The sequence below is a fragment of the Anser cygnoides genome, chromosome 2 (assembly GCF_040182565.1).
Source record: "Anser cygnoides isolate HZ-2024a breed goose chromosome 2, Taihu_goose_T2T_genome, whole genome shotgun sequence".
Taxonomy (NCBI): domain Eukaryota; kingdom Metazoa; phylum Chordata; class Aves; order Anseriformes; family Anatidae; genus Anser; species Anser cygnoides.
In genome coordinates, this window is record NC_089874.1 from 96532598 (window position 1) to 96559736 (window position 27139).

Consider the following 27139-nt stretch of genomic DNA (forward strand, 5'->3'; position numbering starts at 1 on the left):
GTTATTTATTATTATTATTATTTTTTATTTTTATTTTTTATTTTTAAATTAATGTTAGACTGTGTTCTTGAATCATGGTTAACATTAATCATATTCTTGAATCATCGTTAACATTCAATGTTGACAGGAACATTCTTGTTTCTTTTAATCCTCATTGGAAAAATGTAAAAGAAATGCATGGTGAATAATTTGAATTATAACACACTGTTCACATTAAACTGAAGTTTCTTCCAAATTTGTAACAATCTGAGACTAGTAGGTTTTCTTTATGTAGAATAAAAAAAAAGACACATCAATCTTGCACAGCTGCATGTGCAGTATATTGTAATCACCTTTAAAATATTTTTGCCATTCCACTGATCTACTTTTGTTTTGTTATTTTTTGTTTAAAAACAAACAAACAAAACAAAACAAAAATGTTTAATGTAGTGTAAATTCCCTCAATGTTCAAGTGCACCACAACATCCTTTCTGTATTGATTCCCTGGTTATCTATCTGTTCAAATAAATACCATTACAGCAGTGATGAATTTCAATAAAAATGCACACAAATTTGTATTTCAAAGTCCTGTTTTAATTGAGCATAACTGTTCACTAATGGATGTTGACTTTTGTTAGTTTCCTCTATCTTCAGGTGCGTTTGCTACAATTAAAATTTAAAAAGGGTAATTTCATTACAGTGCCCCTCTCTATCAGTCCTTCCCAATGACATTTACAACTATTCTTTCTAGATGCTATCTACAGCAAAACAGAATAAAACTACTGGTATCTTGAATATCGAAGTGAGCAATGGACAGCTTTTCCAGTACCTTCTCCAAAACATTTCATATTAGTAAACTTAGAAATAATTCTGTTCACAAGCACCTTGGCCAACCTGATCTACTGGGTGGCATCACTGTCTATGGCAGGGTGGGTTGAGTTATATGGTATTTAAGGTCCCTTCCAACCTGAGCCATTCTATGATTCCAATATTCTAAACAGGTGATAGTTTGTTCTAACTAGTCAACAGTAAATGGGATACATTAATACCTTATTTTCAGTGAATATAAAGCATGGAAACATTGATAGAAGAACATCCCAAATACAGACATATCTGAAAATATTCTTGATGTAAATCGGTGGTTCCAGGTTTCCATTTTTATCTAATGAATTTCAAGCAGGATTAATTTATTGTTTTTTCTTTTTATAACATCAGAAAGGCATGATCAGTTGATTAGTTTATTAGTACATACTGATAGTACTCAAAGGCTATATTCAGAATTTGGGATGTCTTGTAATCAGAGCTGGAAATCCTCGTTTCAGTAAAATTTCAAGTATCTTTGGTTCCACAAGATAGGAATGAATGTTGAGAATATTTGTATGTAGACCTACTACTACTTTAATATCTGTGCTCTTTAGTACTGCTGTGAGCACAGCTTGGCAATGCAGCTACAAGCTAACAGCTGGCACCTGCTAACTTACAGCAGAATGGAAGACACACTGCCTGCAAGGTAAAAACAGAGGCAGTAGCAAAGGAAGTTTGGAAGGAGGGAAAAAGTTTTGGAGGCCCAGTGGTTAAAAGGAACATAGTCAGTGAGGTCAAGAGTGGAAGAAATAAAGGTGTAGAAACCTAGTACCAGCATCACTTTCTCATAAATATAGATTGAAATAATGGATGACACCATAGATCAAAATTAGGGTAGGGTAAGGTAAAGGGGTTGAAATTGTCAACAAAGAAGACTGCAGAGCTAGGGAGCCTGAAAGAACAGGCAGCTACATACATCTCTGAAGAAGCCATCAGACTGTCAGTTCACAGGAAGTAAATATGATATCTCTCTACCATACCAGCTGTCTCTTTCTGTTAGAAGCACAAAGGCTGGCTTACACTTTCCTGGTGTTTCTGGGGAACAGGAGAGGTGCTTGAGGATTGGAGGAGAACCAATATCACACCAGACTTCAAAAAGAGCAAGAAGGAGGACCCAGGCAACTACAGGACAGTCAGCCTCACCTCCATCCCTGGAAAGGTGATGGAACAGCTTATCCTGGAGGTCATCTCCAAAGATGTGGAGGATAAGAAGGTGATCAGGAATAGTCAGCATGCATTCACCAAGGGGAAGTTGTGTTTGACCAATCTGATATCCTTCTATGATGAGATGACTTGCTGGGTAGATGAGGGGAGAGCTGTCGATGTGGTCTACCTTGACATCAGCAAGGCTTTTGACACTGTCTCCGATAACATCCTCATAGACAAGCTCAGGAAGTGCAGCCTAGATGAGTAGATGGTGAGGTGGATTAGCAAATGACTGGATGACAGAGCTCAGAGGGTTTTGTTTAGTGGTGCAGAATCTAGTTGGAGTCCTGTAGCTAGCAGTGTCCCCAGGGGTCAGTACTGGGTCCAGTGTCGTTCAATTTATTCATCAACGACCTGGATGATGTAATGGAATGCACCCTCAGCAAGTTTGCTGATGACACAAAGCTGGGAGGAGTGGCTGATTTCCCAGAGGGCTGTGCTGCCATTCAGAGGGACCTTGACAGGCTGGGAAGTTGGGCTGTGAGGAACCACTTGAACTTCAACAAAGGCAAGTGAAGGGTCCTGCACCTAGAGGGGAATAACCCCAAGCACCAGTACAGGCTGAGGGGTGACCTGCTGGAGAGCAGCTCTGCAGAGAGAGATGTGGGAGTCCTGGTGAACAGCGGGCTGACCATGAGTCAGCACTGTGCCCTTGTAGCCAAGAAGGCTGATGGTATCCTGGGCTGCATTCGGAAGAATGTTGCCAGCAGGTCAAGGGAAGTGATCCTCCCCATCTACTCAGGCCTGGTGAGGCCACACCTGGAGTATTGTGTCCAGTTCTGGGCTCCCCAGTACAAGAGGGACATGGAGCTACTGGATTGAGTCCAGAGGAGCGCTACGAAGATGATTAGAGGACAGGAACACCTGTTGTACACGGACAGGCTGAGAGAACTGGGCCTGTTTGGCCTGGAAAATAGAAGACTAAGGGGAGACCTCATTAATGTATATAAATACCTGAGAGAAGGGTGTTTAGAGGACAGAGCCAGTCTCTTTTCAGTTGTGCCCAGTGATAGGACGAGAGGTAACAGGCACAAACTGAAGCACAGGAGGTTCCGGTTGAATATGAGGGGGCACTTCTTTACTGTGAGGGTGACAGAGCACTGGAACAGGTTGCCCAGAGAGCTTGCGGAGTCTCCTTTTCTGAAGTTATTCAAAATCCTTCTGGATGTCATCCTGCACAATGTGCTCTAGGTGATCTTGCTGGGCAGGGGTGTTAGACCAGATGATATTCAGAGGTCCCTTCCAACCTCAGCCATTCTGTGATTCTGTGATTTCTCATGCTTTGCTACTTTATGATTTTCTTTTACAGTTTCAGAACTTTTACTTTACTCATTCTGTTCTGGGAATTGGGAGAAGTCTCATGACTTTTTATTAGTCATTAGGGTTTTATTAGTCCCCTCCTTCAGTGAAACAAAGTGTAAAAATTAACAGTGATATTGAATATATTTGACATCTATCTACAGTCAAACAGTTCTGATCTGAATGTGACATACTAGTACTATATTAAAATCAAGTAGCCTGGTCAATAACTTCCCAGCTTTCTCTATTGACAAGCATCCTTAAAAAGCATGTTTAATCATTCCTATTTTTTTTTCTTTTACTTTGAAATGGAGCTGGGGAGAGGCATTGATATCACGATATATAGTAAATATTTGTATAGAAGTAAAGAAGATGGCAACTAATAGAAATAGAAATTGGAAGGAAGTTGCTAAGTACCCAGGAATCAGGCCTGGGACTGTTTATTTATTTATTATTATTATTATTACTATTATTATTTTTATTATTGATACTAACAATGACTTAGTACAAAAGAGAGGGTAATTAAGTTAAAATTAACTGTTAATCCAAAGCAATATTGAAATATCATCCAGCAAGAATCAGATGACATTAAAGACAGATAAAGAAGATATATGGAAGATAATATTTGAAAGTTGAACTTTTTTTAAATTATTATTATTATTTATTTTATTTTATTTGCAATCACTATATATATCAGGAGAGTTATAGAAAGGACAGCTGATGAAGAGTTAAAGGAATATGGTTTCTTGTCTTAGAAAAATACGGGGAAAGAGGATATAAAATGAACTACTGCTGTGTATGGGTGCACCAGGAGAAGGATGGGAGAGAAGAAGATAGACTGTAAGAAAGATTACATAAGCTTAAATGCAGGTCCATGAAATACTGGACATCAACAAGATTAAGGAATGGGAGGAACTATTATAATTACCACCAAGTCTTCCACCTGTGGAAGAGAACTGGGCTAGATGACCTGGAAGTGCTTTTCATGCTTCCATCCTCTGCAAACTGGAAATATTTTCCAATGAAGACCAGCACCTGCTGCAGCTACTATGCTAGATTAATTTACACAATGTTAATTAATGCAGTTAAACATTCTGGCCCTTAACACAATGGTGGGATTTTCAGATCTTATGCACATAAATTTAACGTAAGAGGCCACAAAGAAGTACCTGTTGTCAGTGTACAAAATCTTGTGTACTATGAGCGCTCATATGAACACAATAACAAAGCATGTGCAGCAGAATCACACAGCAGATGATTTCCATGTGAATCTTCACAGTCTGCAAGGTAACTGTCTAACATCATCTCACAGTGTGTTAACACTGCTGAAAAGGCAAATTACTCCTTAACAGAAAGGATGTGTTAAATTCACACTGGTTGTACATACAGAAGCTTTTCACGTAAATATGTCCCAAAGATAATGAGGTACCTAACTTTAGGCTGTAAAAGCAAAGGGAGCTACCTTCCAGGAAAGGCCTCCTATTACAAACAAAAGGATTCCATCCAGGAAATCATACTGGGATACCTGGCACAGTAAGACCTGACTTCCTAACCATTGCCTCCCCTTTACAGAGAATTCCTATGTATGAAATTTCTGTAATGGTGTTCAACAAGTAAAGCTTAAAAATTTATAGCCTGATTCACTTTTCTATTAGATCAGTATGAATCAGGGGTCATAATCCGGTAGAACCCTTCTAATTCAAACTATAGATATTGTATGCAGGTAATGAGCTTTCAGAAATAATTAGATAAAAACACTGAATCTTAAAACTATGAAGATGATTCAAAAAAGTTGGTCAAAACATTTTACATTGTCCCATTGTAAAAGGTACAGGGGTCATTCTACAAAGTTACTAGTTGACAGATATAGAAAGAGTGAAAGACTGAATTTAGCACAGCTCTTAGTAATTTCAGGAACCTTATTCTGAATGACTTTTCAGAATTGTAATAATAATGCACAGAAAACTCTTATTCCTATCCACCACTCTTAGCCCAGCAGGGTAGAGTATGTAGGTAAGAAAGAAATTATTCAAAGGAAACATTGGTTCTCAAGAGGTGTATATGTTAGATGAGTTCATGTACAAAAAAAACCTGAACTCTTATCTGCCTATAAAGTAAACAAAAACATTAATTTTAAACAAAAATACATGTATCCATCTTCCCCCAAGTGTAAATATGTGTTAAAACATCTCTAAAAATAGAGTTCAAAGACAAATATCTTTCCTATGGGGATCAATGAGAGAGAATTTCTTTTCATCTCAGTAAAACCTTAATTCAAAAGGAAGACTGCAGCCTTTGGGGAAATACCTAAAAACAATGTTAAGATGTTTCAAAACTATTTTCCACACTTTTGAAACGAGTTCACCTGAGTCTAAATTTCTGAGATATAACAGATCTTGTTAAGTAATTTTTAAAACAAAAACAGAAGTAACAATACAAAAGCAATAGAACTCTCAGATGCCTATCTCCTTTCTCTGCCTAAAAGCAAATATATGCTTTCAGCCTTGTTACAAGGTTCTATTAGGAAAAAAAGCCCTGTGTTTTGTGTTCACAGTCCTGCCTGAAGCTGATATGAATACCTCCTGTGCTGTTGGAAGAAGTTCCTGTATGAAATCAAATTTCCTCCCCTTCCTCTAGACAAAGAACTACAAATAATGCAATGAACGCATTATACCCCCAAATTGCAGACATCCTCCCTGCTAGGAGCACTTTGAATAGCATACTGAACTGGCATTAGAGTTAAATTCTTATGGGACTGTCCCATGCTCAGAGTACTAGTACTATTGTCAGACCTACCTGTGTGTTCTGTGTGCAGTTCAACTATTCAAGGTTCTAGAAAAAAACTTATATTAGCAGAGTAATAATTTTCATCGATAAATATGAGCCCTATGCATCCTCCATTCACTAGCACCCAAGAGCCTAACTTCAAAAGAGAATTTTTTGCCATGACTAGATAAATTTAGTTCCATATATGAATGCTTTCTAGATAATCTCAAGCAGTTTTCATAGTACTCACTTGGGATCATCAGGGTCCCTAGTGATTTGTTGAAACCTAAGATTAGTGTCTTCAACCAATTAAATCACTTCTTCTTGATGTTAATGGGGTGCTTCATATTTTTTATAGCAGACTTTGTGACCTGTCATTGCAGAATGGCTTTTTGTTATACCAGGCACTGGTAAATGCAGAACAAATGCAGAATCCCTGTTTCAAACAGCCTCCAAGCTAAGCAATGAAGGTATGCTATGATTTGAACATACAACTTTCTAGAAGAAAAAAAATAAATAAGTATTATCTGTTTGGACTTACCCAGGACCAGTGTCATCATTTTCCAACTCATTTGTCTTTATTTGTTCACCCCTAACAATACTTCTATATTGTCTTCTTTCATATACTAGCTTTCTGACAAACATTAATAAAGGATTGGGTTGATATGTTAGAAAAATTTACAGCATGTGGCACTGGGCTCTAAGGGAGACATATCTGACTCATGAGGAATAGTAATTGCAATTTAGACCAAAAGTTAGCTGCCTGTGGTTTGATATTCTCCAGGAAAAAAAAAAAAAAAAAGTCTTTATGGGTTTTGGAAGAAAGTCTAGTTTCCAGGTAACCACTTATCTTCCAAAGTGTAATCCTAACAAAAAAGACTTGGATGCCTTTGTCTCTTATAGAAATTTTATGCTTCTAGCTCTTGCTGATTAAATAGTGTGCTTGCTCTCTCTCTCTCTCTCTCTCCCCTAAAATCCATGAGTGAGTGTCATAATATTTATACAACCTTTACTAAATTATGTTTTAAAGTGAATTGTATGGGGGGAAGAAAAGCAAGATTTCACACCAAAATTATTGAAGGTGAAAAAGTAAGAAGTATGTATTCTTTGATTAAAAGTAGCTTTATTTTCTTTTGAAGAAGAGAGGAATTTGATTTTGATTTTAAGGCTCCTGAAGTGTCCATATGTGTATCTCAACTTTAAGATATGAAAATGAAATACTGGACAAAAGATCTAAAACAGAAAAGAATTTTAGAGCATGAAGATAATATTACAAGAAGATATATATTCCAATATTTTAAAGGGAATATGTCATTTTGTGTAATAACAATCCACTGTACTTTTTTCAAAAACTCAACCTTTAAAATGGTTGGAGTTTATTTAATGATTTAAACTATTCAATGTTTGATATAGGTAGAGACATTTTTTCTCTTAATAAAAATATGCTAAAAGTGTAAAGGAGAAAATTGCCAGGACCCATAAAGCATATGGTTGATTTTAAGTATATGGAAGGAATTAAATATGTGTATATACAGAAAAAATGTGAAAAAGGGAAGAAATAGTCCTGCAAAGAGGATAACAGATGGTTCTTTTTGATCAAAAGGCTGGCTAGGATTTCTTTGCAACCACTTTTTGATAATTTCTGAGAATTATTTCCTTAGTTTATTTAGCCTGTAAGTACTAATTGTCTGCTTTTATACATCACATACTGAGCATTTGATTTAATTAAATGGTATTAAATCTGTTGACTGTGTTTGATATTTATAAATAGCTAGACATAATATAGAATGAAGATACTAAATAAGAAGTAAAAAAAAAAATGTGATGAGAAGGGAATGCCACTTGTTAAATTTACTCTTTTCTCCTTCCCTGGGTGATATATCATGGAAAGGTTGTCTGAGCTGTCATTGTGGCATCACTAAGAGGATGTACACAACATCTTCCATTCAAATTACCTTTCAGATCAATCACCCTCATCAGGCTGCTATCTTCATCTGATGGCTGTAGGACAAATGTTTTGGCTTATAGGTAGGAAATGTTAGCATTTGAAAGAGCTCTGAGAAAGAAGGTTCAATAGTTAACTTTGATAAATTGTTTTAAGAAAGGACAGTAAATAATATGCTTGTTGAAATACTTCATGCAATTGGCTTGTAGTTTCTGGGAAAAAAAAAAAAAAAGGCATCTCTCTCCCTCTCTCTGTCTTTTTCCAAAATGAGTAAAAAACGTGCCCCTGAATAGCCTAGAACAAATATTTATTGGGCTCTTCAAAAGATATATTATTCAAAATTAAGGTGACACACTCATGTATTGGTAGCAGATCTGTCTTCTGAATCTTAAATTATTTGGTTTATCAGAAAAATTTTAAATTTTCCTAGTAGTGCACGAGTGTGCGCGCTGTGTGTATGAGCATGAAACAAACAGCTGGGATGGCATGAAAGGTTGTGTTATGTTTCAGTCAGTTTAAACTATAAATCAGAAACCTGAGTATTTTAATAACACATTTAATAGTGCCTATACGCTTAATACTGCAAAATTGTGAGTTCAATAGCAGTTTCAAATATTTTTATTTGGTATTCTCATTTTTTGTACAGTAGCTTTTAAAATATGATAAATGATACTCAGCTTCAAATGCATTGTAAATACTGCATGCATATTACCAATACACATTTCAGAATTTTCTAATCTTGCTTTAACACATACGGTATTATCAATTACACTATTTTAATATAATGTAACATTTATTTAAAATGACATACAATTTATACTGGATGTCACTAGCCCCTAGACTACCTTGGCACATATTTATATATTTCAGCTACAATTTATCACTTCATGAAATGTGCTTTGTGTAATTGAAAATAATGACACAAAAATCATCTACTCTTAATACACTGGTAGTACGATATACTATCCTGATAGCTTAGTGTACTATATGAAATCAGTCTGTGGAGCCATGCCTTTGAAATATGATTTAAAACAGAATTTATAATGTCACAGAATTACATAAAACTGTGTGAAATTGTGCAGATAATCATTTAAATCTCCCTACATGAAAAGATAATTGCTCTAGAAATTAACTGTACCTGGGGTTCATTCATTTGGTCATGGCTAGTTTCTTATATAGTGATGATTTGATATTAGAGCTAATTAAGATCAGGTCAGAGTTGCTGAAGGTCAGACACTAATGCACAGGATCATTGAAATGATAATTATAAACAGATTAGGAAGCTACGGTCTTTTATAAGGGGTTATTAGATAATTACTGTGAGAGTGTACGGCTTACTGTAATAATGGATTATCGACTACTTACAGCGTTTTAAGGGTGAGAGTGTATTACTTCCTCAAGGACTAAAAGGAATAATGTTGTTGGAACTCAGGGCTCTGTAAATAAAATAGCACCAATTGCATTGCAATTTTCTTCTTGAGAATATTTCCTCTTGTTGGAATACACTGAATTGTTTTATCTTAGTTAAACTTTAACTATTCATGTGACTTGGAAGATCCTTTTTTTTTCGTTTTTTGTTTTTGTTCACCTTTTGAAGAGGAAAAAATAAAATGAATTTTAAAAATAAATATTTTGTTTTATTTTGAATATATAGCAAAGGCTGGTAGAGACTTTAAGAACGGCAGTAGAATGGATACAATAAAACATTTTGCAGTGATTCGGGGAATATGAAATGATTGGTCTGAAACTTACTGATGTGACAACCAACTGCACACTTCTCTCATTACTATGACTATAATTCTAACATGACTTTTCACAAATTATTAATAATAATAATAAAATAAAATAATTACTGTATAGCTATAGCATAACTTGATCTACTGATTGAATTCCGTTTCATTTGGAGCTTTGTGCACCAGAGCATGATTTATGAATCAGAGAGTGAGAAAGAGCTAGGGTGTGTTGAAGAGCCTCTGGAAAGATAGCAAAATTTAAATATTGCAGAAGATGTTCACAGACAGGTTCCAAAAGTGGCTAGTGTAAAGGAAAAGGAAAGTCAATCAAGCCATCTGTGGTGACAGTGGTTCTAGAACTAAGTAAAACAAGCATAAGGAACACTTGTATCTTCTCCTCTGAAAATAAGGCTGTCCTGTGCAGAAATAGCCATTGGAGAAAATGATAACATTATTGTCTTGGACAGAAGTTGTTTTATATAATAACAATGTTGAGTTGTAGATGGAAAAGGATATGTTTAGCCCAATCTTTTCCTCAGAGGCAGGAACAAGAGTCATGAAACACAGTCTGGGAGTGTGGCCTCCCAGGTGGGTCCCATACCTGGTCGTAGAGAAGACTGGAAAAACTGCAAGGGGATTGAGTGGCATGGGTGATGGGGGAAGTTGACCTCTTACACCTGCAGACCTCTGAAAGTATTTCAGTACCTACAGTGGAAAAAAATATGTACAAAACAAGAACAGAAAAGGGGCTTTTCATTGCCCACAACTATGAGAAGAGGTCTTTGTCATGTTATTGTTTTTAGATCTTTCTTCACCAGTGGTAAGAGGCAGTATTTTATTTCCCGTTATGCCTTAGAATATGCTGCAATACTGGGCTGGTATTTCAGCATTGGAGACAGGAAAATCCACTCTCTGAATTTTGGAAGGAATCAGTCTGGGAGGAGCTTTCAGTTATTGCTTTCTCACCTTTACCACGAGACAAAGGCATTCAAGACCAGTCTCACAGAGGCCATAATCAAATACTTGTGATGGTGCTAAAATCCCTAAAATATATCGTATCCAATCATTGTGTCATGTGAACTGATCCCTGACCTCCACTCCTCTTACATCCCCAATGTCAGGCATCAAACTGAAAAGAAACCATTATCTACCCAGTTACACTTCTATGAAAGTGTAAGTAGCGTTCAGTAAATAAAGGCAAGCATTTGTAATCATTTAACGTTGAGACTAGCTCTGTTATGCAGGTCTAATCTACCCCTGCTAACACCTATGTTTGTCAACAATACTCAAAATTGTTCCATTTTCATTTATGTGTCTGAGGTCAGTCTGTGCTCTGCCTATTCAATCCATAGATGTAAATATTGAAACGTAGCCGTATAAGCACAAAAGTCAGTCAGCTAAATCTATTGTGCCATATCCTTAGTCTTCTACTGAGTGTGTTTGGGCTGCTTGGAACAATGGACGAAGGAAAAGCCTCAGTAATAACATACAGGTATAACACCTCTCCCAGATTATGGGGAGCACATCACTTTTCCCTTCTCAGCTCTTCATGTGATGGAATATCTGTCATAATGCTCAGATTTTAATAGAGTTACTTAAAATTGTAGGGGTTCTATACAGCTTAAATGCAGAAGATTTACTTCTCTATACATGAAAGAATGAGCATATTAAAGCCTCAAGGACAGCATCCCATGCTATCATTCTACACAGAAAGCTAATGTTTCTGTTATAGAATAGCTATAGTTATTATACTTAATACTGAACAATGAATACTAACATCCAACTGCCTTTGAATATTGCTTCACAAGTAATATTTTAGAGGTTTTCTTACTACACATTATGTCTACTTCACATTTTAAAGTTATTTTAAGCTTCCACTAGATTTGTTCAGTTGTTGAAAATGGCAACGTAGTGATTTTTCCTCCTAGCTACCACTGTTGAAGTATTTTATAACTTACAGACTGTCATCTGCCTACTGCATATTAATTGATTATAGGTGCTGAATTGTGACGGATAGCCATGTGATACCTGCAAAAACACCAGCAAAACTGCATGCTTTTTTTTTTTTTTTTTTCCTTTTTCCTTGCAATTATATATCTGGATTTGAACGGCTTCAATGAAAATTTCTAATTTTTCTTTAAAGGAATGATTCAGAACAAAACAGATACTGATCTTATATCATTTTTTTCAGGGATTATTCCAAACATGTTTTAATACAAAAGCACTTTACCTCAAAGGAGAAATCTAATTATAGCAGATATGTTAGATGAAGCTTTCTGTGTGTTTGTGAGTAATAGAGGTTTAATTGAAGAGAGACTTTTGTTTGTTGCTATTCAATCACTGAGACTACACTTTGTACAATAGAGGTGTTGATTTACACAGTCATAATATTATACCATCTCTTTGTTCAGTCTTTGCGGGAGAAAATTACATATATCTCAGCAGTACTTGGAAGATTACATCTACAGTTTAAATTTACTATTTGAACCCTGTATTCAAAACAGCATTCCATAGTTAGTGAGCCATGCTGTGTGGCCTGAGGTTAAACTAAACAGGAGGCAGGGCAAGGGATGCCTATGACCAGTGTTTTCAGCTAGGGTGTGTGGTTCTCAGACTACATAGGGCTCATTCATATGTGTCCATTTTTGACAGTCATGACAGTCAAAAAAGATGCTTTTCCAATGGTGAAAAGTGGCAGCACTTAGGAACAGCATTACTGCCTGTCAAAGTAGAGAAGAAAATCCTGGATGTTCAGATCTTCCCTGTCTTTCTTGCCTTGCATGAATGACAGTAAGATGGCCATGGAGAAACAGAAAAACATCTCTTATGGAAGCAAAATAATAATAATAATAATAAAAAATAGTCCAAGCTGAATATTCACCAGAACTTGCAAGCCCTAAAATATTATTGACCATATGTCAGTTTTATCTGTTTATAACCAGTGAGGGCTGGAGTACACTTTTTCTGAAATGTGAGGGAAGCCAGGGCAGGGGAAGAGGACAAAAGAAGAAGGAGAGAAGGAGCACCTGCCCCTGCTGTGAAGACTGAAATCTTAAAAGGGACTGCACAGTATGCTTACTGCTTCTGCAGAATCTCACAAGATCTGACGAAAATCACTGAAAAAAATGCTACTTTTCATGTCTTTAGGATGGGTGCACAGACACCAGTTTGTTTTTACTTCTGATATTTATTTATATTAATAAAATCATAACATTATGCCATGCATATAATAGAGATTGCACAGACAAATTGCATGTTTGTTTATAAGTAGGTGCTGCTGATATATGTAATTGAAAAGGTTATAACATTGTGATATTTATCCTATCTCAGCAATGGTAAAACAAATAAGTACTTCTAAATATACATAGTGTATGCATGTTGAAGTTATGAGTGTAGATAGATTGATTGAATCATAGAATGGCTTGGGTTGAAAGAGACCTTAAAATTATCTAACTTCAACCCCCCTGCTATAGGCAGGATGAAACTTAGTGAACTTAGTGACTTAGTGACTTAGTGAAGTCAGGTTGGCCAAGGCCGCAACTCAGTTGGCTTTGAACACCTCCAGGGATGGGGCATCCACAACTTTCCTTGGGAACCTGTTCCAGTGCCTCACTACCCTTACAGTGAAGAATTTCACCCTAATGTGTAATCTAAATCTATCTTCTTTTAGTTTAAGACCATTCTCCCTTGTCCTACCATTATCTACCCAACAGATGTATGTATACCATGTTTTCCTGAGTATGAAAAGTCTGGACAGAGTTTAAGGGCTGACAGAGTTAAGAGATAATAGGCAACTTATCTATGACAATGGAATCACACGGATGAAATTCCAAAAATTCCAAAGTGATTGCTTTGACCTCTTCCCTTTTTTTTTTTTTTTTCCCTGTAGAACAAGGTAAGTCACAGGCAGGTTTAAAAGTGTATCACGGCATGCCTCTTTTCCTCTGGACCCAGTAAAACACTCACACCCACTAACTATGATACTACAGCAAATAATGCTGACCCTTCAAAGTATTCAAAACAGACGAATGAAGACTCAAGAAATAAGATTTGAAATGAAACTCCTTTTGGAATTTTTGGTTTCTGTTTTTGTTTTTTTTGTTGCTTGTTTTGTTTTCTGAGTTTTTTGTTTGTTTGTTTATACATATATAGGTTTAGGTTCTTGCTTTGTAGCTTTTGAACAAAAATTTTCACCACAATAAGACTGAGAAGTGTTTTTTTGTTTGTTTGTTTGTTTGTCTGTGTGTTTGTTTTCCTGTCCTTGAAAGTGAAATTCATATTTTGCTGTGTCGGAAGTATGGATGAGTGAATGGTAACTGAGAGGTAGGACAGGAAGAGCAAGACAGAAGACAAAAGGGAGAAAGAAGCAAGATCTATGAGAAGGAAGAAAAGCTGAAGTAGGCTGGAAATGCAAAATAAAAGTGAAAGATTTTTTGGCTGTGTAGAGCAATTTATTGAAGTTAGGCAAGCAACGTATACCCAAACTTGTGCAAATAATCATTATAAATACTCAGCAGTGTAAATTATCAGTCCAAGCGTGCCTGTCTGCATACCACCAGCTATTCATCCAGTCTTTCTATGACAACAAAATCATCAGCATTCTAGTATACTTTACCTTTGCTCAAAAGATCACGATTTTTATTTTTTTTTCTTTTAATGATTTTTTAATGTGTTTTTTAGTGATTTTTTCTTCTTTTAATGATTTTTTTCCCCTCTAATTGAAAGATGTTCTCTTGTCAGCACTGTCACTATTTATTTGTAAGAATTAAATATATGAATTTTAAAATATTTAAAAATATTCATGTTCATAAAGAAAATTTAAAAAAGTTTTGTTGTGGTTGTTGTTCTAATTTACTTCTGTTGAGAAATTTACAGTAATTCAGTTTTAAATGTGATTAAATGTTTCTGGGTTGATACAAAAGCAAAACATTAAAAATACTGTAATTGATACCAACTTAATTATTTTTTGAAAGTTAGGGATTTCAATTTTTAAGACAGCTGTATTATGGGAAAACATTAAAATCTCAAAAATTTGCAGAGGATGGAGAATTTTTTTTCCAGCTATCCCTCTAAATATTAATTCAGTGAGGTGTCCAGAGAAAATGAAATCCATAACCATATTCCTAAAGGGGAAATAATACATTCCTGCAAAAGACATTCTATGATTTTAAAACTGAGGCATGTGTGAGAGAGAAAAATTCCAGCCTCAGTGCTGCTCGAGATGTCTATCTGAGAAGAATGTGTGCTTCCCTTAATGCTTTTATATTTAAAAATGAGAGGAAGGTACAAAAGCCTGTCCTCAGAAAGAAGGAGACTCAACTTTTACAGGGTTTTCCAGGATGAGGTTTTGATAGGTAGGATGGAAAGGTACATTATTACTGTTATTACTGGAAAGGTACTATTACAGTACTCTGTAACTGGAAGAGATCTCTAGTAGAGAGACAGCAGAGAGATATTTCCTAGTATGAGTGATTCAGGAAATAGTTGTGTTCAGAGGGAAGTATTTTTAGATCACCAGATTTCTCAACTGCAAATTTTCCATCTGAATGTGATGTACCCCCTCACATGTCTCTCTAGCAATTTTCCAATTATTATTTTCTACACATACATACTTATACCTTAAGATAAATACTACTAGTTTTCAGTACAAACATTTCCAGCTCCAAACACAGCTTATCTACAGTTTAAAATCTGGATATAAGGGATACAGAAACTAAATACACAGGTTTTCAACAAACAGTATGTTCTTATACCATCATTTCCTCCTATCTCAGAAAACTGAGACATTGTAGAATTACCTTTTAACAATGAATTCATTTTATCATTTATTTATTTATTTATTTGTTTGTTTATTTCCTCTGCTCTATCTATTTTTTGCAGTTACTGATTATGATCCATTTAGGTCCAGATATCCGTGATAATTCCTGCTCTGTTTTCCACAGTGTAATGCATCCTATTGGACAGTAAGGGAAATCCATTCACAGTAACTATGTGCTGAGCAGGCATCTGTGACTATCAAAAAAGTGTAGTGCTGCCAGGTGGAAGATTCCTTCCATCTGCTCATCAGCAAACACTTATTCAATTCTAGTTAAATGCAATGGTGACATCCATTACTTTGTCTTTAGTTGTTCCCTGGATATTTACTGTGGCAAAGTGACCTTGACAATTATATAAACATCTTCAAGATGTATTTTAGTTTAGGGAAACAAGTATAAAATTTATTTCCTAATAGTTCAGAGGCAAAAATGTTAGACAGCAGAGGACCTACGTAATAGATACTCTTTCCTCTGTCGCTCTAAATGGAATCCAGCTCGGCAATCCTCACAGTGCAGTAGGGTAATGCAGACACATGCACATGTTGGGTTAAGAGTCATCTTATGTTAGGCAGAAAGAGTCATTAGGACAGGTCTATTGAAAAACTTGAGTTGCTTGACTCAATAGTGTATGTAGGCAGGATTGGGGTTGGAAGGAAGGGAAGTGTTATTATGGGATCAATAGCTTGGTATAACACTCTGACAATACACTTGCATATCTTTTCTGAAAAAAAAAAAAAAAGGAAAACTGTCTTGTCTTCTGAACTGGTGTCATCACTCTTAATCCTGAAATCCTGTAAAGTTGCTTGAACTGCACAGACTCAGGACATTCTCTGCTGCACAGACTCAGAACATCCTTACAAGTATCTGTTAAAGATCACAAGGGGAAATAATCACAAGATGGGAAACCTAAATTCAGAGGAGTCAAGCGGAAAAAGTTAGCTATTCATATGGCAAAAAAAGGCCTACCTGTTTAGTGATTATAGCATGCTCCCCAAGTAGATGGCAGATGTGATTGGACTTCTGCCCTGAGCTGAGAGATACTGGTTTAAAATCCTAACCGAGGCACCTAACCACTACAGTTTTGCATTTGCAGAATTATTAATAGCTTCTTGTGATTTCCTTGTAACTCCTGGAGGAGAAAGACTTGTTAAAACAGATATATAAGGAATTTTTGTGGTGACTTTTAGTTTTATTAGAACCCTACAAAATGTTTATTTTTTCTCATATGCATAGTAAAGGAATTTTAAGATTTCTAAAGATGATCAGATTTTCTTTTGCATTTCTTCCAGCTCCGTAGACTTTCATTCAGAAAACTAACTTTATGCATTGAGTGAACCGATTACAGTAAGTATATGGTAAATGAAAAAAATGGGAAGAAGCCCAGTTTGTGGTTTGAATTTCTTTTTTTTATTAGACCTAGAATAACTTGCAAAAAATGGTTAATTTTGCTTGTCTGTTCAGATATGACTTTTTTTTTTTTTTAACCAGAAGAATTTAACAAACAAAGACAAAAACAAAAACAATAAAACAAACAAACAAACAAAATCTAACTAGCAGAAATAATCCTGCTTTCTTTTCAAAGGGATGTTTTCTCATTTCAAAGGGAAGTTTTCTGGCTGTTTCTGACTTACCACATAGCTCAATAGAAAACCATGGAGCATATGAAAAAAGCGTAGTGATAAGTTTTGCTTTTTTCACTTTCAAAGGCCATAACATTATTTCTGGGATGACAGTTGCACACAAATATTCAGTTTCCGTGGAAAAAAATTTATCCTTGGCAAGCCATTCACTAGTGTATAATCATTTTTACTCTTTTCTTTAAACTGGTAAAAAAAAAAAAAAGTTGTATTTCTGTTTCTTGATTTTCATTCATTACAAAATTGAGTTCCAAATATGTTTATAAATAAATTCTATACTTATCTAGAAATGTCTTGATATTGTGGTGTAAATCAGAGATTAATTCTCCTTCCTCAACATAACTAAATCATTGCTTACTGCTCATTGTAGCAAACCTTCAGGTTAACCTCAACAGAAGTCAATCAATACATCTTTATTATTCTGTGTATGTGTGTAAAACATCAAAGACTAACTGACAAGAGACAGCTAACATTTCATTTCTTCGACACGAACCCGTGAAACTTTACTATATGTTGAATGGCTGAATCTTAGACAATTTTAATGTCTTCTCATATTTCAAAGTCTGAAGAGCTCAAAAATTTGAAGTACATATATTAAGCAAAACAGAGAAAATAATATGAGCTCAGAAAAAAAAAAGAAAAAAAAGAGGGGTATAAACTTCTGCAACTATATAACCATCTTTCACCATGAGGATCTTCATTATATTAGCTGCCTTTTGTAAGCGTGTGCTTCTAGGCAATATTATCTTATTCAGGATGGTTGACTTTCTCGTTTGATGAAGTATACACACCAGAAACATCTCTAGTTGGTTCAGAGGAAGAATTCAGTCTTAAATGCCTGCTTTCAGTTCGTGTAGTACATGTATGTACAGTTGAAAAAAGCATTTTCCAAATTCAAGGAAAGATGCTGACAGATTTTGGCACTTCAAATGGGAAATAAATGAAAGATCTTGTCTAGTAAACTACACACAAACTGCTCATGTTAATTTGGTATCACAGAATCATAGATTCATAGTATGGTGAGGGATGGAAAGGACCTTGAAGATCATTTAGTTCCAACCTCCCCTGCCATAGGCAGGGACACATCCCACTAGAGTAGTTTGCTCAAAGCCCCATCGAACTTGGCCTTTAACACGTCTAAGGGAGGGGGCATCCACAGCTGCTCTGGGCAACCTGAGAGCAACAAGAGCAGAGTAAAGGGGGAGAATCACCTCCCTTGACCTGTTGGTCACACTGCTTTTGATACAGTTCAGGACACAGTTGAATTTCTAGGTGGCAGATGCACATTGCCAGCTCATATAGAGCTTCTTGTCAACCAACACCCAAAAATCTTTCTCTCCAGTGCTCAGTGATGCTCTCAAGCCATTCTCCATCCAGTCTGTATTTGTGCTTGGGATTGCCCCAACCCAGGTGCAGAACCTTGCACTTGGCCTTGTTAAACTTCATGAGGTTCACACAGGTCCACCTCTCAAGCCTGTCCAGGTCCCTCAGGATGGCATTCCCTCCTTCCAGTGTGTTGACCGCACTACATAGCTTGGTGTCATTGGCAAACTTGCTGAGGGTGCACTTGATCCCACTGTTCATGTCACTAACAAAGATATTAAACAGCGTTGGTCTCAATACTGACCCATGAGGAACACCGCTCCTTACTGATCTCCACTTGGACATCAAGCCACTGACCATAACTTTTTGAGTGTGACCAGCCAATTTCTTACCCACCATGTGATGCATCCATCAAATCTATGTCTCTCCAATTTATAGACAAGGATATCATGTGGGACAGTGTCAAGTGCTTTGTACAAGTCCAGGTAGATGACATCAGTTGCTCTTCCCCTATACTCCAGTGCTGTAGCTCCATCATAGAAGGTCACCAGATTTGGTGGTCTTGTTGGACACACAGGTGAGATTGACTGGCTTGTAGTTCCCTAGGTCTTTCTTTTTTCCCTTTTTAAAAATGTTGCTATATACCTTCTCTTCCAGTCAGTGGAAACTTCAGACTGCCACAGCTTCTCAAATATGATGGACAGTGGCTTAGCAACTACACCTGCTAGTTCCCCACGGTTGCATCTCATCAGGTCCCCTCCAACGGATATCAGTGTGGTTGAAGTTGCCCATGAGGACCAGGGCTTGGGAATGTGAGGCTGCTTCCATCTGTCTATAGAGGGCCTCATCCACTTGATCTTCCTGAACAGGTAGTCTGTTGCAGACCCCCACTATAATATCACCAGTCCGTGATCTCCCTTTAATCCTGACCCATGAGCTCTCTGCCAGCTCTTCATTCATCTCCAGACAGAGCTCCATGCACTCCAGCTGCAATTTGACATAGAGGGTGATGCCCCTCCCTTCCTGTCCTTCCTAAGGAGCCTGTGTCCTTCCATTCCCACACTCTAAGCATGGAAGCCATCCCACCATGTCTCTGTAATGCCAATGAGGTCATAGCACTGCAGTTGTGTGTATATCTCTGACTCCTCTAGCATATTCCTTATGCTATGTGTGTTAGTATAGAGACATTCGAGTTGGGCCCCTGGTGAAGCTCACTTACTGACTGGAGTGGCTGGAATTCCTTCATGCTGCTTTTCAGGTGCTCTTCTGCTGACCTGTGTCTCTTCTCCAGGCTGTGGGCATCTACTTCTGACACTGGCATCACACTGGGAGGAAAGGCATAGACTGAGGTTCCCCTCCATTGGCAACTTTAGTTTAAAGCCCTCTTCACCAGCTTGGCAAACCTATGACCAAAGATGCGCTTCCCCTTCTCTGACAGATATTTCATTAGCATTTCTATATAAATAAGTTGATTTCATAGAAGCCTTATTACATGATGAAAAGTTATATATATATATATTTATATAATAATATACATTATATAATAATTATAATTATTTATTATATTTATATTATATATTATATTATATATTATATATAATTGTATATAATTATATTATATAATTATAATTATATTTTTATATAGTTATTATATTTTATAATATATATTTTTATATAATATATATATATTTTTAATCATAGTTAAGTATTTACAACACATCAATACTTGTTATTTTCTCTTATTCCCTTATCAAACTTAAACATTCAAAATGACATTGTTCAACTGTTTTTTATGACAAGAAGCTAAGGTTTATGTGAAAATAATACCAAAAAAAAAAAAAAATGTTCTTCAAGATTAAGAATATTGTAGTTGCAAAGTCATTTCTTTTGGTGTTTTCTATTCCTACAAAGATTTCTGACATCACCATTTAATATTTACATTTTATAACTTCTACAGCTAAATCACTTTGAGATTTTAGCAGAGTGGAGGAACTGGTCTAGTGGCATATAGAATGAAATTAAATAACTAAATCTATAGAAGTGAGGACTTCCATCCATTACATTTGAAATCAGTGGGGATTTTTCCTATTTCAGAGCGATAAAAATTGCAAGAGCAATCATATTTGTAGTTTTGGGAGCTGGAGCTGCTACCTATTTATAGAATCATAAAGGTGGCAATGATTGTGATTTAAAGGAAAATAGTTACTAACATTTAATTTGACTAAGTGGGTAAGTCTTAAGACTTCTAGCTAGAAAGTATCTGCACCTCTTCAGTTTAGCAGCTGTTTATTTAAATATACTTCAACTATTAAAAAAAAATATCTTAAAGGTCTTTCAGAACTTGTTTGGCTATTACTTGAAAATCTAAAGATTTTATTAAAAATAGCTTCTTTTACAGAATTTTACTATCTTAATGTTATTCTCTTTGAATGTTTTAAAGATACACTCTTCAGGAATTCAGTTGTGATTATTTGAATATGTTAACTGTGTCTTTTTTCCCCTCATCTATCTATGTAAAGCCTCTGGTCTTCCTCTTTCAGGAGACTGCTGCCGCTGCTCATCTTCTTAAGTGCAATCTTCAACTTCCTAGGTAGTTTAACCTTTTGCCTGAATGACTCTCTTGTTTTATTCCTTAGTTAATTAGCTATTCCTGAGTAGTTTGTCTACCCTTTCTCCACAACACCTTAATGGCTGTCACAGAGCCGTTTGTCACAGTAGAAACCCCACTTCTCTGAACATGTAATGTTGTCCTGCTACTACTGCTTTTTTGCTGTTGGGTAGTTCTTACAACCAGTAACTAGATAGAAGTGGCTGCTAAATACGCAATAGTCTTGAGGTCTGATAACTAACATCTCAAATGAGCAACTTGAACTCAACAGATTTGGAACTGCTTCTTCTTCTGTACTGTGTTGATCAAATGGATTCATTGTTAGGAGAGGTCAGAAATCAGTAGTACTACATGACCGTAGAAAATATCTACTTTATTTTTTTTTTGGTGTAGCTTCCTAATAACAAGAAATGCACTGCAAGACTGATACTGCAGAAAATACACCTGGTAGTGAACAAAAACAAGATAGGTGTAATATCTAGTCAATGACAGATTTCCATTTTGGTTTGCTTTGGGCAGTTTCACTAGGTCAGTAGTTTCTATCTATGGTATAAGCTCTCCATTATTCATAAAGTATTCAAAGTTATGTGCACAGGCAAAAGAAAGCTGTTTTTCAAGGAACTTACAGTTAAAATATCTTTCTCACTGTATGCAGTACTGCTGCGACCTTCTTGTCTTCTTGTTGCCAAATATCTTAATTCTTATGTTCAGTCACATTTACATGGGTAGTACTACCAGAATACCAAGGCTGCACTTCCAAACATTTCCCCTCAGTTAGGCTTTCTTACTCTGTTTCTTGTAGCAGATGAACTACAGTGTAAATCTTCTTTTCATAGTAATCTAAAGCCTTCAGCCTCTCTTTAAAGACGTAACACATGATATTAGAGATGTGCTTTTTTGTTTGCTTGTTGTTTTGTTTTTCTCAGCTGCTTTTTACTGTTATATTTATACCAGAACCACTTCAAATCAGATGTCATGAAAATAGCTTGTGATTATTTCCTAAATAGTGTAGGAGATAAGCTTGTTATGTATATTTGAAATATATTTCAAAAAGCCTCAGAATCGTGACCAGTGTTCATTGTACACAACTGATACAAATTAACTACATAGAACTAAACATGAAACAAATTGCCCATGAGCCTCTTCTCTGTCAACAATGCTTGTGGAGAGAAGGAGGTGGGAAAGGAAGAAAGCCACCAAAGATGAGGACAGAAAGACAGAACAGTCAATATTTGGAAGCAGTGGCTTCTCATTAAGAAAACAGGTATTTTATTAAGTAGTTTTCTATGTGAGTCAAATAAAACCAGTTTAAGAGAAATAGTGGCGGATTAGCCTTAGCTAACAGACAAACTCCCACGAAACCGTTCCTTCACTCCCCCTACCAGCACTACCAGCAGAATGATAACATGGAGAAAATATGAATGGAAAATAACAAACAATTTTTAAAAAAGACTTAAAGAGTGAATTAGGCAATATTAGTCTAAATAGTCTCAGTTAGAACTGAAAGGAAATATGGATAGCCAGATGAAAAGATGGTCTTCATCATGAGAAGTCACACTTAACAAATCTGATAGACCTCTTTGAAGAAATCAGCGCAAATCATAGAAGTGAAGCTGTTGATATAGTGGAAATTTCAAAAACTCCACAAGATATTTCACAAAATCCTGTTCATGAAATTAATTTGTCAGGGAAGAAAAAGAAGCTTTATTATGGATTAATAAATGGATAAAAGTTAGGAAATAGGGTTTGAGTTCTTAATCTTTAAAGTACAGAGAAGAAGACAACAAGAATGTGTGCAGAGATCTTGTGATACTGAATTGCAGTTGTAAAATTATAGATGAAATGCTGATAAATGAATAGTAAACTATATGAGGAAACATAAGCCTAACCATACATAGAGTGACCTGAAATGCTTAACACTGAAGAAAGAAGACTTAGCTTTGGAAACATCAGCTAAATGTTCAATTCATCTGACAGATAGATGCTTGAGATGTGAAAGATTATTAGAAACAGAATAGAGAACACAGGAAACCACAGTGTTAATACAGTGATCTCACATTTTAAAATATTGCATCCAGATCTATTTCTAATTCTAGATATCATATTGCATAGCAAAAGGAAGCCATCAGTGTTTTATGGCAGGAAAGAAGATCCTGCAGATGCTGGATGCCACAGCTTTTTGAAGGTAGTACATACTGGAGGAATTTTAGATGAGATATGCTGATCCATCTTGAAAAAAGTCACAATACAAGCAAGGAATTTTGTTGTGTTTCGTGCACTTTTGGTTTACAAATTTGCATCTAAAATTACAGCCTTAAGTCTTGCTCAATACATATTCTCTCTCTCTTTCTCTCTCTCGCTCTCTTTCCCTCTCTCTCTTTCTCTTTCAGAATTAAGCAAATGCATTATGTTGGAAACAAGATTAATTGGGATATTCTGACAAATTAAGTTACACTATGCTTTTAGATGTCCTAAATCTAAATTAAATGTTTAATGAAATCACTCTTGAAGAACCATAGCCTCAAGATGTATTTGATTGACAGGGTCTGGGGGAAGTATTCTAAGAGATACTTCAGGAAAAAAAAAAAAAAAGATAACACCAAGTTGGGGGGAAGTGTCGATCTGCCGTTGGGTAAGAAGGCCCTGCAGATGGACCTGGACAGGATCGGTTGATGGGCAGAGGCCAAGGGGATGAGGTTCAACATGGCTCAGTGCCGGGTCTTGCACTTTGGTCACAACAACCCCATGCAACACTACAGCCCTGGGGCAGAGTGGCTGGAAAGCTGTGGAGAAGGAAAGGGTCTGGGGGCATTTGTCAATGCTCACATGAACATGAGCTGGCAGTGTGCCCAGGTGGCCAAGAAGGCCAACGAACGGCATTGTGGCTTATATCAGGAATAGTATAGCCAGCAAGACCAGGGAGGTGATTATCCCTCTCTACTCTGCTCTGGTGAGGCCGCACCTTGAGTACTGTGTTCAGTTTTGGGCCCCTTACTACAGGAAAGACATCGAGGCTGTGGAGCATGTCCAGAGAAGGGCTATGAAGCTGGTGAAGGGCCTGGAACAAAGTCCTATGAGAAGCGGCTAGGGAAATGGTTGTTTTGTTTTGTTTTGTTTTGTTTTGTTTTTGTTTTTAGTCTGTAGAAGAGGAGGCTCAGGGGAGACCTTATTGCTCTCTACAACTACCTGAAAAGAAGTTGTGGCGAGCTGGGTGTCCGCCTCTTCTTGCAGATAACTAGAGATAGGTCTAGAGGGAATGGCCTCAAGTTGCTCCAGGGGAGGTTTAGGTTGGAAATTAGGAGACATTTCTTCTCAGAAAGAGTAGTCAGGGATTGGAACGGGTTGCCAGGGAGGTGGTGGAGTCACCATCCCTGGGGGTGTTTAAGGAAAGGTTGGACCTGGTGCTTAGGGACATGGTTTAGTCGGTGATGGTGGTGATATGGTGGTGGTTGGACCAGATGATCTTGAAGGTCTTTTCCAGCCTTAATGATTCTGTGATTCCAAATAACATGGAAATACTTATTTGCTTATACTACCAACCAGAAAGCATTCAGAACTGATACAAAGTATATTGCTATACCAAAGGTGTCATCAGGTTTTCACCAGTGATTTTGAAAGGAACAAGGCATTCAGCTTCATTCTCTTTAATCCTCAGGTACATTCTTACTGTCATAAGGGTGCAGTTGACAATTGAGATGTTTCAGTAGAAAATGTGAATGATGTAGAAGGTACTAATAGTGTGATCTCCAAATAGGGACAGGGAAATTCCCTATAGTTTATGTGTACCTTTGGGGAGAGTAAAATGAATAATCCAAATGTAGACAAGCAAAAGCACAAGTCTTCACCTGGCAGCAATAACATATATGGGGAAATGAATGGGAGGATGAAAAGAGAGACCACCAAAAAAGGCCAGCACCCAACAGAGAGGATGATCAAAGCTTCCGTGGAACATTAAACAATGTAGACAAATGTGTGACTAGTTAGTGCTAATTATTTACCTGAACCAGCACCTAATCATGATGTTATGCAAAGCTGTCCGTTGAAATGGGTAAAGAAGTATTAAGAATTACATAAATGAAGAACAAGGAGCCTCACTTAGGAGATATTATGGCAACAAACAAACAAACAAAAAAAGTTGCCCATGAATAACTTTCATGGAGATGTTGACAAAATTATTGTAAAATTATAGAATGAAAACTACAGATCGTAAATTCCCATGTCAAGGATGATAACAAATTCTTCAGAGACATTTATTACAGAAGAAAATGAGACTTTGGCCTACACACACACACACATACACAAAGTTTACATGCTTACTGAAAAGATATGTCTTAGTTGACATCAAACATATACAGATTAATATCAGCATAATGTGGGTTTTGCCAACCCATCTTGAAAGCACAAACCTCTGATTTACAAACAGAAGACAAAAAAAACTGGGGAAGCTGAGATGGTTGTATATTCTGCCTTTGCTCCTTGATAAGTGAACATCGATAATGGAAGTAAACCAGAACTACTTTGAGTATGTCAGTCTAATCAATATAAACAAAAGTAAATAATTGTGGATTATGATTTTCAGAACTGCTGCTGATTTTAGGAAGTCAGAGAAAATAATTAAGATTACCATTATGAGGTTTCTGAAAGCCATATTCCTAGCTGCTTCTACTATACTAGAAAGGGGAATTTTTTATGTTAAACTGTATTTAGTGCAAAGAGATCAGGATAGTGATTCCTGCATTAGGGATCATGTTATAGGTCATTAAGTATTGTTGTAATGTTAAAAAAAAATACACTGAGATCATTTAAAAGTTAAAAAACCTTAGACAATGGCCAAATAGGTTTACTTTATGTCAGACTCAGATGACGTAGTAACATTCAAAATGCTTTTGATATAATCTGGTAATGTGGGTCAAATCTGGCAAAACATTTCCTTATGCACAGGAAAATCTGACTATCTGGAAAATATGTAGTTAAACTGGGGAGGGATAAATGAGAAAAATAGTCTATGCTCTTGTTCTGGATTATCACTATCACTTTCATTTAAACTAATCCCAAGAGGTGTATGTTGTAGTATTGGTGCTGGACAGTAGAGGGCACTGCTTATTTGTTCTGAAGTGAAGGGAAAAACGGACGTTCCTGAACGCATGCAGCTTCGTGGTGTACCCTACCCCTGGGGCCATGAAGGGCTGTTGTAATCTTTTTTCCTGTGCAGTCCTTTAAATTACCAGAAGTTGATGCACACTTCCATTGGGCAGGACAAATTGGTGATAAAGAAGAAATCCTTCTGTCTCCCACATCAGTACATGTTATTTCTGCAGCTCCAAGGCATGCCTTCAATCTGTTATTGTACTTGGAGCAGTGCTGGAAAACAATGAACTTGTAATTTGCAACACAGCTTTTTGAGGAATGAGTGTTGTTAGTTTTACATTGTCTTGGAGCAGAAACCAGCTTGTACTCTCTACTCCATCTTTGCAGGTGTTAAATATTTTTTCATTCATGTTCATTTTTTCTTCCCTTTTCTGAAGGACTTGCCGTAACTGAATGCTGCAAGTTTTGTCAACAGAGACCTGGTCTGATAAACTGTTCTAAGGAAGCTGATTCTCTCATGCAACCTGGGAAGATGAAATGGTTATAGAATTTATATGACTTGACTACAGTAACACCAAGCATTAGTGATTAATTATTGCTTGAATAAGACCAACTATAGCCATTGCTACCTGGCTGGAATCAGAAAAGTTTGGGGCGTAGGGTGAGGACTAAAGAAACTGTCAATGATGCTACATTTGTAAACCTACAAGACTGGGAAATTCACAACAAACAAGGGAAATTGTGGTGATGATGGGAATCTACACAGACACAGACAAAGACACACACACACACACACACACACACACACACACACACACACACACAAAAAGCTATTATAATCTTGCCAGAGAAATACAAACTCTGTGGAAAGGACT

The 27139-nt window shown here is 36.5% G+C and overlaps 1 long non-coding RNA gene across 1 annotated transcript; it reads left to right on the forward strand.

Annotated features, from left to right (window-relative positions):
* Positions 1 to 393: 393 nt before the first annotated feature.
* On the forward strand, positions 394 to 27073 carry LOC106036033 (uncharacterized). Its single transcript, XR_010829563.1, has 3 exons — positions 394 to 2557; positions 16898 to 16952; positions 26702 to 27073. It is a non-coding gene; the product is annotated as an uncharacterized lncRNA (long non-coding RNA).
* The last annotated feature ends 66 nt before the right edge of the window (positions 27074 to 27139 follow it).